This window comes from Amphiura filiformis, chromosome 18 (genome assembly GCF_039555335.1).
Source record: "Amphiura filiformis chromosome 18, Afil_fr2py, whole genome shotgun sequence".
In the NCBI taxonomy this organism is placed as follows: Eukaryota; Metazoa; Echinodermata; class Ophiuroidea; order Amphilepidida; family Amphiuridae; genus Amphiura; species Amphiura filiformis.
In genome coordinates this window covers 41,283,351-41,297,752 of record NC_092645.1, presented here as the reverse complement: position 1 = coordinate 41,297,752, position 14,402 = coordinate 41,283,351, and positions in this window count along the sequence as shown.

The following is a 14,402-nucleotide window of genomic DNA, read 5'->3' as shown; positions in this document are numbered from 1 at the left end:
GTCATTTCCGTTCTTAGTCTCCGGCATTATGTTGACAAACAGTCCCTTCTTTTCCTTCAGTCTCCATCTCCTTCCTTTGTCCTACTATTATTATTATTATTATTATTATTATTATTATTATTATTATTTATTCTTTCTTTATTGAGGGTTATACTGCTTCAGTGACAAGCACTGCTTTTCAAGCAGGCCCTCTACTGCTTCCTTCTCTTCATTCTCCTCCTTCTACATCATCTCTTTTTTTTCATTTCTGTTCTTCTAAACCTTTTCATCTTTTTATGTACATCTAGGCCTATCTACTGGTCCAAATGGGATATGGCCTAAGTGGGACATGGCCTAAGTGGGACATGGCCCTAGTGGGACATGGACCAAGTGGGACATGGTCCTAGTGGGATTGGACCAAGTGGGATTGGACCAAATGGGATTGGATCAAGTGGGAACTGGACCAAGTGGGAATGTACGAAATGGGATTGGACCAAATGGGATTGGACCAAGTGGGATTGGACCAAATGGGATTGGACCAAGTGGGAATAATCCCTTAGATCTCATGTAGTATATTGTAATAGTTGTACCGTGTGTTGTACTAATTTTGAAACTCAATGTATCATTAGTGATCACGAAAGTAAGGTCATCATTACTGACAAAAATATCTTACATTCATTACCGTACTTTGAAACAAAAATCCAAATTTTTTGTGAGGAAATTTGTAAGGTTTCCTTTCATCACTTAGAGAAATCATGTTCTTAAGGCGAGTCGGAGCCTTCGGGATATATGTTTCAAGTTTTGGTTATTTTGCTTAAAAAATGCAATGAATCAGAAAGCCGCTGGTCACATTTATATTTCCATATTGCAGTTACTAAATTTTTCACTGTCCCCTCCCCCCCTCCCCCGTGAAAATCATGCACATGGGGAAGAATAAAACCCATTACAATGAGCTTTGGGGTCTCACGTATTGAACCCATAACTTTCCCTATGGGTGTGGGCTTTCTTTTTCTCAATATTTGAGCACAAATACCGATAACTCAGGCACCGCTCCGACTCGCCTTTAGGGATTGTCAAGTCTCAGAAATGCATTTATAATAGGAGCCAGAGATAAAAAAAAAATACAAGTTTCCGTGTCTGACGTCACCTAAAAAAGTTGCTTTTTGCCATTCGCTATTTTCTGCGATTCCTTTTCTCCGATGAAGGCACCAGATAATTACGCGCTACTATCAATCAAAGGTCGTACATAGTTTGATTGACAGTGCCGTCATACCCAAACTAGTCTTTTTAGTTCAGTCTCGATTATTTTTAAAACAAGCGCAGTGATTTATAGTGCACTACACACAGGCACAATGCCTAGACGTTGATCCACAAGCCTCAGCACACTTTACAGGTTGTCGCTGATTACTACGGCCCCACACCATTCCATAAACTATTTACCAATAACACAGGGACTTCAAGAGCGCACAGGCTTCAAGAGCGCACAACCTAGACATTCCACAAATAACCATCACAGGCAGGGCCGTTACTAGGGATTTTGCCGCCCTAGGCAAAGCCTCTCTCTGCCGCCCCACCAAATCATACCAAAAAAGTGTTAAGGGGAGTTACCCCTTGAAAAGTCATCAGTTTTTTTTTTGTTTTGTTTTTTCAGTGGCGGAGCTTGTGGCGCCCAGGACTAAGGACTAAGGGTGTATAATGACGCCCCATCCCCACCAAAAATTCTTGAAACAATTGCGCACGGAGCAGGCGAAAATGCGCACAAATAGGGCTTACCATTAATTAATTTTGGTTATAATGAAATTGAATATCGGTCTTCAAATTGATATTTCAAATGATGTGCGAAATGCGCTCGAAGCGCTTGAAAATTTTGACTTTCATCACTTGGAGGGGCTCAGAATCGATGTTGAATTCGTCAATTCGGCGCTCTCAATTCCCGTTTTTTTTCTTTTTGCGCCCTTTTTTGCGCCCCTCTGCGTTTGCCGCCCTAGGCGACCGCCTTACCTGGCCTAATGGTCGGAACGGCCCTGATCACAGGATTAGCTCCCCGAGTTTCGTACGAGACAATTAGCAGTAAGTTCCTTGTCCGGGGGAATTTCAAGTTAACTCAATTTTTCACGAGAGCGTACTTTACCACCACCAGGGATCGAACACGCAATCTCTCGCACCATAATCGATCTCCTTATCGATTGAGCTAACTTCACTGCTTTAGCAAACTGCTTTTAAATGCATTTCTAAGCCCTAACAGTCTTTTTAAATAGATCGTGTTCTGATGAGTTTTAAGTTTTCCTTTAGCCGTTTGCAGAATGGTTAAGGGTTTATTTCAATTATGTACTCTGATCATTATGTTAATCGTATAAGTTTGCTACTTCTCCAGGGTTTTTGGCCCTGGTGATGGTTACCTTGTATATTAGTGCCACAAAGTTGTACTTTCTTTGATGAAAATAATTGGTTGAGAAGTAAGTTTTTTTCAAGCATACTCAGAATTAATCATTTGACAGCCTTTGTTATTTTGGTTGATTAAATAAAAGAATATAGATTAAGTAATTTCATGTATGTTTGTAACATGGTAATTGCATATCATTTTATAAACAACAATAATATAGATTATAATGCAATAGATTGCACGATTTACCATTTCACTCTTTAGAAAAATGAGAATAGATTATTTTCTAATATGACTTAAATCGTATGATACGATTATACGATGATGTTGATAATTGATATTCATTTTAAGTCTGATTGTGAGGGTGATTTTTTACGGGGCGAAGGACCATTATTCGGAGGGTCGTTATTCCGAAGCTTCATTATTCCTAAGGATCATTACTCCGAATGTAATATGAGGCTCGTAATTCCGAAGGTTCATTAATCCAAAGGCTCGTTACTGATGGAAGCTGATGGGTACCAATCATTTTAATACAGCTTGTATAATGTGTGTAATCATTGTATATAATTTATAAACAATCTCATTAAACATACAGCCATTGTCACAATTCTTCAGAACAGACTTGTGTAGTGTGGAAATGGAAATAAGGAGGTCCAAATATACACCCAGTGCCATTCAAATATGATAGTTTACATGCTTGAAAATGTTCACATTCTGATAAATTTTTAATAAATTATAAGTTCATTACTGTTACCCCAGCAAACACAAAAACGTTTTAAAAACGTTTTAAATAAGTTATATTTTGGCTTTTGGTTTAAGTAAAAACGTTTTAATAACATTAAAATGTCGGGTTATATAAAGGTCATGATAACGTTTTAAAACGTTTTGTATGAAAACACACTACAACAATATTTTTAAAAAAAAAAAAAAATGTTATTGCAAACTATTTTTGCAAACATTTTGCCAAATATTGTGTCAATACTTAAATAACATTATGTTAAAATATTTGAACCCAGCAAACACAGAAATGTTCTTAAAATGTTTTTTCAAAACCTTTTAATAACATTTAAATGTCGGGTTATATAAAGGTCATGAAAACGTTTTTAAAACATTATTTCGCAAAATATTTTTTCAACCCCAAAATAACATTCTGTTTAGAATGTTTTGTATCAAGTTTTCAAGAATGTTTTTGGAATGTTATTAAAACGTTTTTGTATCCTTTATATAACCCGACATTTAAACGTTTTCTGTAAAACATTTTTGTTTGCTGAGCAGTAGATTATCAAAAAATGTTTTTTAAGCTTATGAAAACGTTTTATACTCTTAATATACCCTTTATATAACCCGACATTTAAACGTTTTCTGACAACCTTTTATAACCTTTTGCGAATGATGTCGAAAACGTTTTGTGTTTGCTGGGACATTACATTTCTGAGAGTGCTCAACCACACCACCACACCCGGACCTTTCTCTGTTTACATGAATAACATATGCATCAGGAATGCTGAAGATGAAGATGCTGAACCCGGGCCTTTCTCTGTTTATATATATTAATTGCACATGCATCTGAAATGCTGAAGATTTCTGACAGTGATTTAGAATGGTATGTATTAGTGCATCCTATTCAATATTTGAATAATATATTATTGCCAAAACATTTCAATTTATAATGAACACTTTATAATTTAAAATCTAGCTGATGCACAAAGCGTTGCCTTCATGACATAAATTCTTTCAAAGATTTTAATAATTTCGGGCCAAAGTTGTCTTTTGTTTAGTTTTCAATACATAGAATTTTCCAATTAATGTGGCCGATAGAAATACAAATATTTATGATGTTAAAGAAAATACAAATATAATTACTAAGCATGTTTGTTCATCATAACTAAGATTTTTGCATTTCGAATGAGATATTATTGTGGCTTTATCCCGCATGGGATAAAGAGGATGAGTAAGTAAGTAATGAGATATCTAATGAATTGAAATAACTGTAAGATACAGTACATGTTAGTTGTAAGTTCACACGACTAGTCCAATAAATTGTCAGTTCAAATCGTGGGAAAAGAGAGCAATAGATATAAAAGATGGATATAGGAAGCAATCGCCGTAAGGAAGCGGGCAACAAACTTAAGGAAGTGGGCAACAAATGTCAGTAGAAACTTTTTTGACTAGTCGTATGAACTTACAACTCTACTGTGAACAGTCTTGATGGATTTGCTCAATGAACTGTAAGATATTATATTAATTTATTGAACTTTTCCATGTTATAACATATAAATTACTTTTGAAATGTTACATCTATAATCATTAATAATTATGTACTCAGAAATCATCATTTAAATAAGCTTCGTTATTTTATCTACAGGGTGTATCAAATGATTGGTACCCATCAATATCCAGTGAGCATACTGCCACATCAGAATGCATAACATCCACCTAATCAGATTCATGTAATAAAAGGTCATACAACTATGAATAATTGTAGGCATTTTAAGAGGATCTAATATTGAATTTGGAGGAAGCAGGCGTTTTATTAGACAACAAAGCTGAAGGGTATCTATCATTTTAATACAGCTTGTATTCATAATATGGTATTGTATATACTTTATAGAAAAAAAGAACAATCATATTAAAACTACAGCCATGTCACAATTCTTCAGAACAACATTGCTTGTGTAGTTTTTATTTGGAAATGGAAAGAAGGTCCACAATTCCAAATATTTACACCCAGTGCCACTCAAATATGATTCCCTGCATGCTCGCAGATATTCATATTCTGATCAATTTCAAATATAAAGGTCATTTGTTGGCACATTTCTGAGATTGCTCAATCACTTAACCCTAACCGGACCTTTCTCTGTTTACATACATTGATAGCACATGCAACAGGCATGCTGAAGATTTCTTACAATGCTATGTATTAGTGTGTCATATTCAATATTTGCATAGTAGCTCTACATTAGAGTCGAAATATTTCAATTTCTAATGAACACTTTATAATGAAAAATCTAGCTGATGCAGAGAAGTTTGCATTTATGACAGATAAATTCTTTCAAAGATTTTAATAATTTCAGACCGAAGCGGTCTTTTGGTTACGTTTTCAATGCAAAGAACTAGGCAATAAATGTGGCCGATAGAAAACCGAAATGTTTATGATGTTGAAAATATTCAAATGAAATTACTAGGCATGTTTGTTCATCATAATTGAGATTGTTGCATTTCCAATGAGATATCATTGTGGCCTTATGTCCCGCATGGGATGAAGAGAATGAGTAAGTAAGTAATGAGATATCTAATGAATTGAAATAACTGTAAGATACGTGTTAGCTGTAAGTTCTTACGACTAGTCTAATAAATTTCAACTGACGTTTCGAAAACCGTCAGTTCAAATCGTGAGCAAAGAGAGCAAAAAATGTATACAGAAAGCAATCACTATGTTGAAGTGGGGCAACACCAACAGAGACGATGGGCAATACAACTTAAGTCACGTATTTGTCGATCTATTAACTGAAAGAAAATCAACTGGCAACTCGGTTGCAAAGCAATTATAGCATTGAAAAAGAAAACTGACAGTTTTCGAAACGTCAGGGGAAATTTATTGGACTAGTCGTATGAACTTACAGCTAACAATTATACTATGAACAGTCCTGATGAATTTGTTCAAGGAACTGCAAGATACTATAATACTCATTTACATCTAAATAATCTTTGATGATTATGTACTCAGAGTTAATCATTTAAATAAGCTTTGTTATCTTATATCAATATTCAGTGAGCATGGCAAATACTGCCACATCAAGATCAATATCCAGTGAGCAGGGCCAATACTGCCGCATCAGAATGCAGCATAGCATCCACCTAATATGTCATAAAATTATAAATTGTAGCCATTTAAGGAGGATCTAATGTTGAATTGTGAATATGAAGGTTTTTCATTAGACAACAAAACTGATATATACCAATCATTTTGCAACAGCTTGTATAATATGTAAATATGGCATTTTATATCTTTTATAAACTGCAGCCACTGTCATAATTCTTCAAGAACAACTTTGCCGATGTAGTGTATGCGTGGAAATGGAAATAACCCAGCAAACACACAAAACGTTTTTAAAACGTTATAAATGGGATATAAACATGTTTTGGTGGTCAAAACGTTTTAATAAGATTTAAATGCCGGGTTATTTATATTGTGGCAAATATTTTTACATACATGATGGCACATGCATCGTGAAATATGCTTTACATTCTGACAGGTTTGGTGGAGATTTCTGACAGTGGCTTAGAATGTTATGTTAGTAGTAAATTTGTATAATATGTGACCGTACACCACAAATGATCCGTAAAGTCGGCCCGGTCAATTTTGTTTTATTTCGTGTTTAGAAAATATATATCATAAGGTTTTAAAAATGGTATATCATTTGACTTCAAACGATATCCAGAAGCGGGGTTATGGTTTGTTAAACTCTGCTCCATCAACAAAATCATACCTTTTTTCGGTTTTACATGTGTCTCTTCTTCCACATTGCTGGTAATAAATGTCAAACAGTCATAATTGGCGGTCATTTCAAATTATCCCCAAGTTAATTTTTGGTTATACATACCTAGACAAAATACAATGCTTTGTAACACACCACTTGAACAGGATTTAGCCAAAGCAAACAAAGACTAGAGCTATTTACATGATTTAAGAATTCTATGGACATAGGTAGAAGCTTATTATCCTCTTCAGTAATAGGATTATTGATTGGTTTAAAAGGTGTTTGACTGGCGCTATCAAAATGAGATACATGTCGCACCAAATTGAGGTACCTATGAATAAGACCTTCGTGCACATTTTACACTTTAACTCAGAATACAATTTGCCGACTTAAAGGCTCGTTCGTGGTGTACGGCCACATATTGTATGCAAAAAAAATTCTAAAGGAAACAAAGAAAGTCTAAATTATGTAGAGTTGACATTCATAACAGAAAGCCTTGCAACGATTTATATACTTTCAGGCGTTAATTTTGAGAATCCAATAATAAATTATGATCCAGTAATTATGATCCAGCATACGATATAGACCTTTTCATATCGTGTGAATCGGCATCTGAAATGTTCGCAAAATTATCACATGGACGCGAGCGTCTTTACACGCCCGCGTAAATGCACATAAACACGTAAATAGACATTGAAGCAACGTACAACTGGCGTAAGTGCGCGCCCAAGAACTGCGTATGATGACCTGTTTTTAAAAACTGGGTCATCAGTTCGTAAAACTTCGGTATGAAAAGGTCTATTGGGTTATTTCATGTACACTCTCACACTGTTTTTTAATTTTTTTTTAATTTTTTTTTTTGCAAGAGATGTAGCAAAAAGTTGAATGGTTACGTACATACATCCTGCAAGAATGCTGATATAGAACCCTCTGGATCATTCATAAGAGTATTGACAATTTGCATCAAAGAGACTTCCTTTGCTTTGGATATCTTTATAGCTTTATCTTGAAATTCACAAGACTGCAAGAGGTTTATACTTTCCGCTGTTTGGTCCCATCGGACTGTATGTCGTTCTTAACTAAAGGAGAACAATGAGGGAGCTGTTTATTTAAAGCTTAATTTGCATATTTACGGATATTACATGTAAAGACTTATAAACTGCCTATAATTATAGGTAAATCACGAAACAAGTGAATAACAATAACAACATAAATGTCTTCATCAACATCAATACCGCAGCCTCCTTAATCTGAATTAAGTAAATAAATAATATGTGATTAATAGATAAGTAAATATAAATGGAGAAAATATAGCATCATAAATAACGCGAAAATATCAGGTAACATAAAGTTGATAAATATTATCATTGCCCAATACTAAAACTAAATTTAAATATTGTTTTTCTTTTAAATTATTGTTACAACCAAACAGCGGTGTTACTCAGATAAGTATAAATTCTATGTAAAATGGCATATATTCAGCGGTGTACTCAGATATGTATACATTCTATGTAAAATGGCACATTCATAAAAGACTAAAGTAAATAAACACTTTCAAATATTCCTATTAAATAAAGTAGAGTATATTCTGTTTTTTAATATTTATTTAAAGTAATATTTACTCGAAAATAATTATATATTATATTGCACTCAATATAATATTACACCAAACTTATTATTTACAGATGGTAATAATATCTGTCTGAAATTAATTAATATCTGAACCGGCCTTAATATTTTGCAGATAATTTAACATTAGCATAACTTAAATGTCAAAATTTTGTTTTCTAAAGGTTATATCAAACATATCTTGTTACGTTTTTGTTCTTCCAATCATGTTAATTTTGTTAATGGTTAAGTAAGATTAAGAGTAATAATATTAGTACTAATCAATTTGAGGCAACCCTAAGTATGATTATTATCATAATCATCAATAAAGTAATATCGAATTAATTAATTCGAATTAAACAATTCGGGAAGTGGTAATGGGCGCCGCCATTAAACATGTGACATGAACGCCTACACAGACACAATTTTAAGAATAGTCGTTTTTTGTTGAAATTTTCATGAAAGTTACTCAAATCTTAAATAGCTTATTGTTATGCAATAAGGGACTCCGTCGACGGAAGTCTGGTTAGACATCCATAAGCTTGGGCGAAAATAATTTTTGGTCTAATAAAACGGCGACGCTTACTGCGTTTATATTCGCAAACTACAGAAAGACCGTCACGTCGTAAAGGTCTAAATTTGCGACTTGCTGTCTAAGAAGTAATGGCCGCCACCATCCAGAACTGATATCAATGAATTGTAAATACGAATTAACCAATTTGGTATTACTGACTTATAATAGTTATTACAATTATCATAATCGTAGTTACCACAATTTTGCCTCTGCCTAGCTTTAGACTGCTCAATGGAAACCTGTCGAATACCACCCATGGCTACCCTTTCGGATAAGGCCAAGAAAAAATGGTTGTTTTGACCGACAGTCCTTTATTTGAAAATTACAAAAGTTCTTTTTTTCTCCTTTTTTACATCCTGAATTAGGACAATGACTAAAGAGATACATGAGTACAGTATCCCAATTCACACACTCTATGGCAAGTTAGTTAGACTCTGCAAGTTTTGGCCATAGTTTTGACCCACCCAAAAAGTGGTGGTCAAACACAATTGTTCTTGCCCTATCATAATAGAAGCTGATGGGTTGACAGTTATAGACACATTATAGGCGTAGGGCCCGGAGAGTACTCAAATTTGGTATTGGTAGGGGTGTGCTGCTGAGAATTTGAAAGTGAACCCATCAATACCAATTTGAGACCTTTCGATATACCAAAAGTCAAAATGTTCGGCCCAATTTAACCTAAATTGTCTTAGTTCTTACAATTTCCCAAAAACATTTTGGCAAAATATCATACATTTGACTAGATTGGTGGAAAATTGTGCTATTTTCTGAAAAAGCACCCATCCAAAAAAAAAAAAAAAGGGGTCAAATATACCAAATGACTGAAAATGCTACCCATGTTTGCGGCAAGTCCTCCATGGTGCAGGGTGCAAATTTGAGATATTATGAATGTGTAATAGCAGATGTCTAACTAGGCCATGGGACATTTGACATACTCGTTGAGCTTCTAGAATGCTCTAAAAGCACTAAACAATAATTGAGTTGTTCTAAAGCTTGGCCAAAATTACTAGTCAAAATAAAATACAGTCACATTATGGTGTCAAAAATGTTTAGTACTTATTGTCTCATTTCATGTGTGAATCACTGAAGATCTGTATCACAATCATTATAATACCGTAAACACTCGATAGTTAGCATATGTGCTTACTATCGAGCGCTTTTCAAAATATGAAATTGTACCGAAGTCTGGTCCTTTACAAACTAAGCTAATGGGGTTGAGACACATATTTGCAGGTTTACTTGTTTGTAACTATGCGTATCGATGCTTTGCGCAAAACCCTTTACATCTTTTTGGATGGGCACTTTATGTTTTAAAAGCGCTTGCTGATAGTAAGCACATTATACTAACTATCGATTTTTACGGTAAAGCATGATAATATGAGTAGACCCCTACCGATGGTACTAATCAACTGGGTAACTTCCTCCCTAACTTGATGAGCCCAGCAATAATTATGCATTAAATACCGATATAATTGTCCATTCCCTGAGGATGATCCCGTGTGCATGAAAGAAGCTCTAACTTGTTCTTATAAGACCTTCCCAAAAATGAGGTTAGACTTTGCGTAACCCGGCAATAACACTGCTAGAAGTCATTGAACTTTGTAAAGGGGTCAACTTACGCCGTTCTTGATTTATTACAAAAAGGTCAAAGGTCAATGTTAATCTCCACATGAGTCAACAACGTAATAATACTCTGGTTTTAACGGATAGAGGTGTCGAACAATTTGTTTAAAAAAAAAAAAAAGAATATTTCTTTCCCTAGGTAACGCGGCAAAATAGGCCAACATATTTTGTACTGTTAACTTACGGAAATATGTTGACCTGTTTTGCCACGTTTTCCTAGGTAACGATTTCTTATAATTGTTCTATTAAAACGAACATTTTGACATCTCTTGTCAAAATCGGAGTATTTTTACGTTGTTGACCCCTGTGGAGGTCAACATTTGGCCTTTGACCTTATTTAATAACTCAAGAACGGTGCATCTTATCTCGTAGATAGGATAAACTATACATTTTCTGAATTCTTATGACTAGAAGAATACATTGGTACACTTTTAAACATGATAAAGGTAAGTTTCTTGTTTGACCCCTGTATAAAGTCCATGACCTCTAGCAGTGTTATAGCCGGATTGCGTAAAGTCTAACCTCACTTTTTGGTAAGGTCCCATGATATACTCAACAAATTTAAAGAGTACCTTAGGGACCTTTCATGCACGCGGGATCAGCCTCAGGGAATGGACTAATAGTACTACATGAAGTACATGACACTAATTCAGCCACGTAGTTTTAAATAGATGGAGAAAGCGCTGTAAGACGTCTTTTGTACTACCTGTATTACAGCTATTGGCAATGAATATCGAGATACTTAGTAGGTATAAAGTAATTGTCTTACGGCCGATTGATTGCCGGGATTCCGAAGCGGACGAATCATCGCGCAAGAAATATCAAACCCAAAACGTGACACTGAAATCAAGCTGTATTTTTTGTCTACATTTTCCACCAATAGGGACAAAGAAGGCAAGCATTTTAACTATTGTCAATATTGGACTAAATGTTCATATTTCGCAAATTTCTATTTGCGCTCTTCTTCGCAACTATTTGATTTAAAAAAATAGAAAATACAACCTTTTCTACTATCAAAATGACGGGGCAACAGAATATTCGCCGTATCTTTGACAAATATGTCCGATTTTGATCTGGGTATTCTGATCCAATCATTTACTCGACGAGTAGAAGACTAAACGATAGTTGACACAACTCCTTGCCAGAGGAAGAAAATGGTCAATGTAAAGAAGTAAAATATTTTAATCGCCACGTTGTATTTTCAAATCACGTAGTAAATTCAACACGTGGAGTAAGTTTAATTCGACGACTTATTAAAATTTCATGTCATCTTGGCGTAGGCGGAGGTGCAGTGTCTGCTGATGGGATTGAGTTTGTCAGCAGTAGAACCAATTTTAAGGTACTAATTTCATTACTGTTCATAACATTATGTCCATATACCGTTTCACAATTTAAAAATCTTATTGCTGCTTGCATGGTATGATTTGAATCGGGATATAGAAAGGTTTGATAGCCGTGTATTTGTTCCTTCATGAAATAATAGAAATGGAGAATGTATATTTGTGATCTTAACTAATGTACATACGCTGATGTGGACCAGGGGCGTAGCAAGCAGGTGGATAGGGTGGACAAAGTCCATGAGCCCGGGCACACCGACATCGCCCGGTTAATAATTACACTATACAGCAAGAGACACTGAAATGAATACACGGGATCTATATACACGTGGATGTGCTATGCACGATTGATATTCAGACGATAAATCTTTGGATACCGGGTTTGAAAATGATGAATATCTCCCGTAAATGATTTCGTATAAAGAAACCAGATGTGGTTCCTTGCACTTGAATATATATTTTCAACAGATATGATAGTCGTTAGTTTGCGCTTTGAGATACTAGCTTGCGTCTTGAGTCAAAAACTTACAATAATTTTGATTTATATATGCCGAATTATATTATAGCGCAGTGTATAGCCCAATCGTGAAGGTAGTCTAAAACCATATGACCTATGGTGTACTATGCTCGACTAACACACAGCGAGGACAGTAACCGGGCTAATCGGGGCTATTGTCAGTAGCCTTAGTCAGAAGTCCTTCGGCCCATGATGCAACACAAAACTATTAAACAGGTCGATATAAAATGGCTATGCGTGGCGGTGGATTAAACCTACCATGGCGATTTCTGCCATGAAGATATCGGGGCGATGACACTGTGCCGGGCAAAGTAAAAGCGGAAATGAAGTGGTTAGGGATAGAGCTGATAAAGGAGATGTTAAAAAGGCCTCACACTGCTCCTTGTCCATAGGCCTCCGATGCTCTTGTTACGCCCCTGACGCTCCTGTAGACTCGTGCCACATAATTTTTCAGATCTGCTACCAAATTAAAAACAACTTTTAGCGATATAATGCTTTCCTGGACGCACACAGCCATTTATGTATTTGTCATGTTTGTGAAGCAAGTTGAATCCAGGACGTACTACCACTTAAATCCGTACAAAATCTATACTTTCCAAAAGTACCAGTAAATTACAGAAACTGCCAACATAAATTTAGTAAAAGTGATAGGCTAACCACCACCAGGTCTAATAGTTAAACGTGGTCTAATATTGTTTTCTGCATGTTGGTTCATCTGGAAAATCACTGAAGATACAATTAATTTAGAATTTGAGCAAAAGTTCTTTGTCATCTTCACGCAGAGAGGACATACATGGGTTCAAATTTGTGTATACCTGTTCGCTCAGTGTAAACAAAAGTTAAATTATGTTCAATCAATAGATATTTCCCTGCATAAGAGCTAGTGCACACCACGCTACCAATGTAGCCTCCTATTCTTGAGTGTTAAAACATAATGAAACACTCAAGATTTGTCACCTTTAAACCACTCTGCATCCACACTCTAAAAATTATTTTACTCAGTGCTGGGAGTAAAGCGTTTTGAGTAGTAAGTTGAGCAAAGATTTAGTCAACAAAGTGCAAATCACGAATTTCCGTATAACCCTCGCCCGAGCAAAGCCGTAAAAATCATGTTGAGTAAAGCAGATTGGAAATCTAGCTCAACGCTGCGTTAACTGCCACGTTGTACACAGTGAGCGTATTTCTACAGAGCCAAATACCGTTTTGGAAACCGTATGGAACCGTTAATCACTCCTGTGGAAACAGCCTCCAACGCCTTTTTGCAACGCCTTTTCATCGCCAACGGAAACCTCGTTGGAGTAGGTTTTTGCCGTTGACGAAGCGGGTAGATTTTCTGTGGAAACAGACCTTAGCGGTAACTTGCCGATTATTGAGCAAAATCAAACAAAATGGCTGTTAATCAACATGACAAAAACGTTAATAACAGCCTGGGCAACATAACAAGTCCAAACTATTATGTAAAGCCACAATTTCTCTGTGATAGGGAAAAACAGAAAAACTCACGGAATTCGGGGTTTGCTCACGGAAATTTGTAAATGCTACAAAATAGTGAACAACTGTGTAAAATGTAAAATTTTTCTGTTGATTTGCAAAATATTTAAAAAAAAGATAAATGATTATTTAGCAATAATCAACCATTAAACAATTCATTCTAGCATTAATTATAGGCCTACGATGCAAGATTTTGGCCATACTACCGTAAAAAGTAAGACAAAATACACTTTTAAAACATGTTTGTCATTCAGATTAAACGGTATGAACACGACAACGGCAAAAACCTGTCTGTGGAAACAGCAGGTTAAACGGTAAGATAACGGTAAGATAGCGTTATCCATTTAGCGGTAACTTAGCGGTGCGCCTGTTCCCCCATTCTTGAAGGTAAGAGCTGATTTTTATTGAA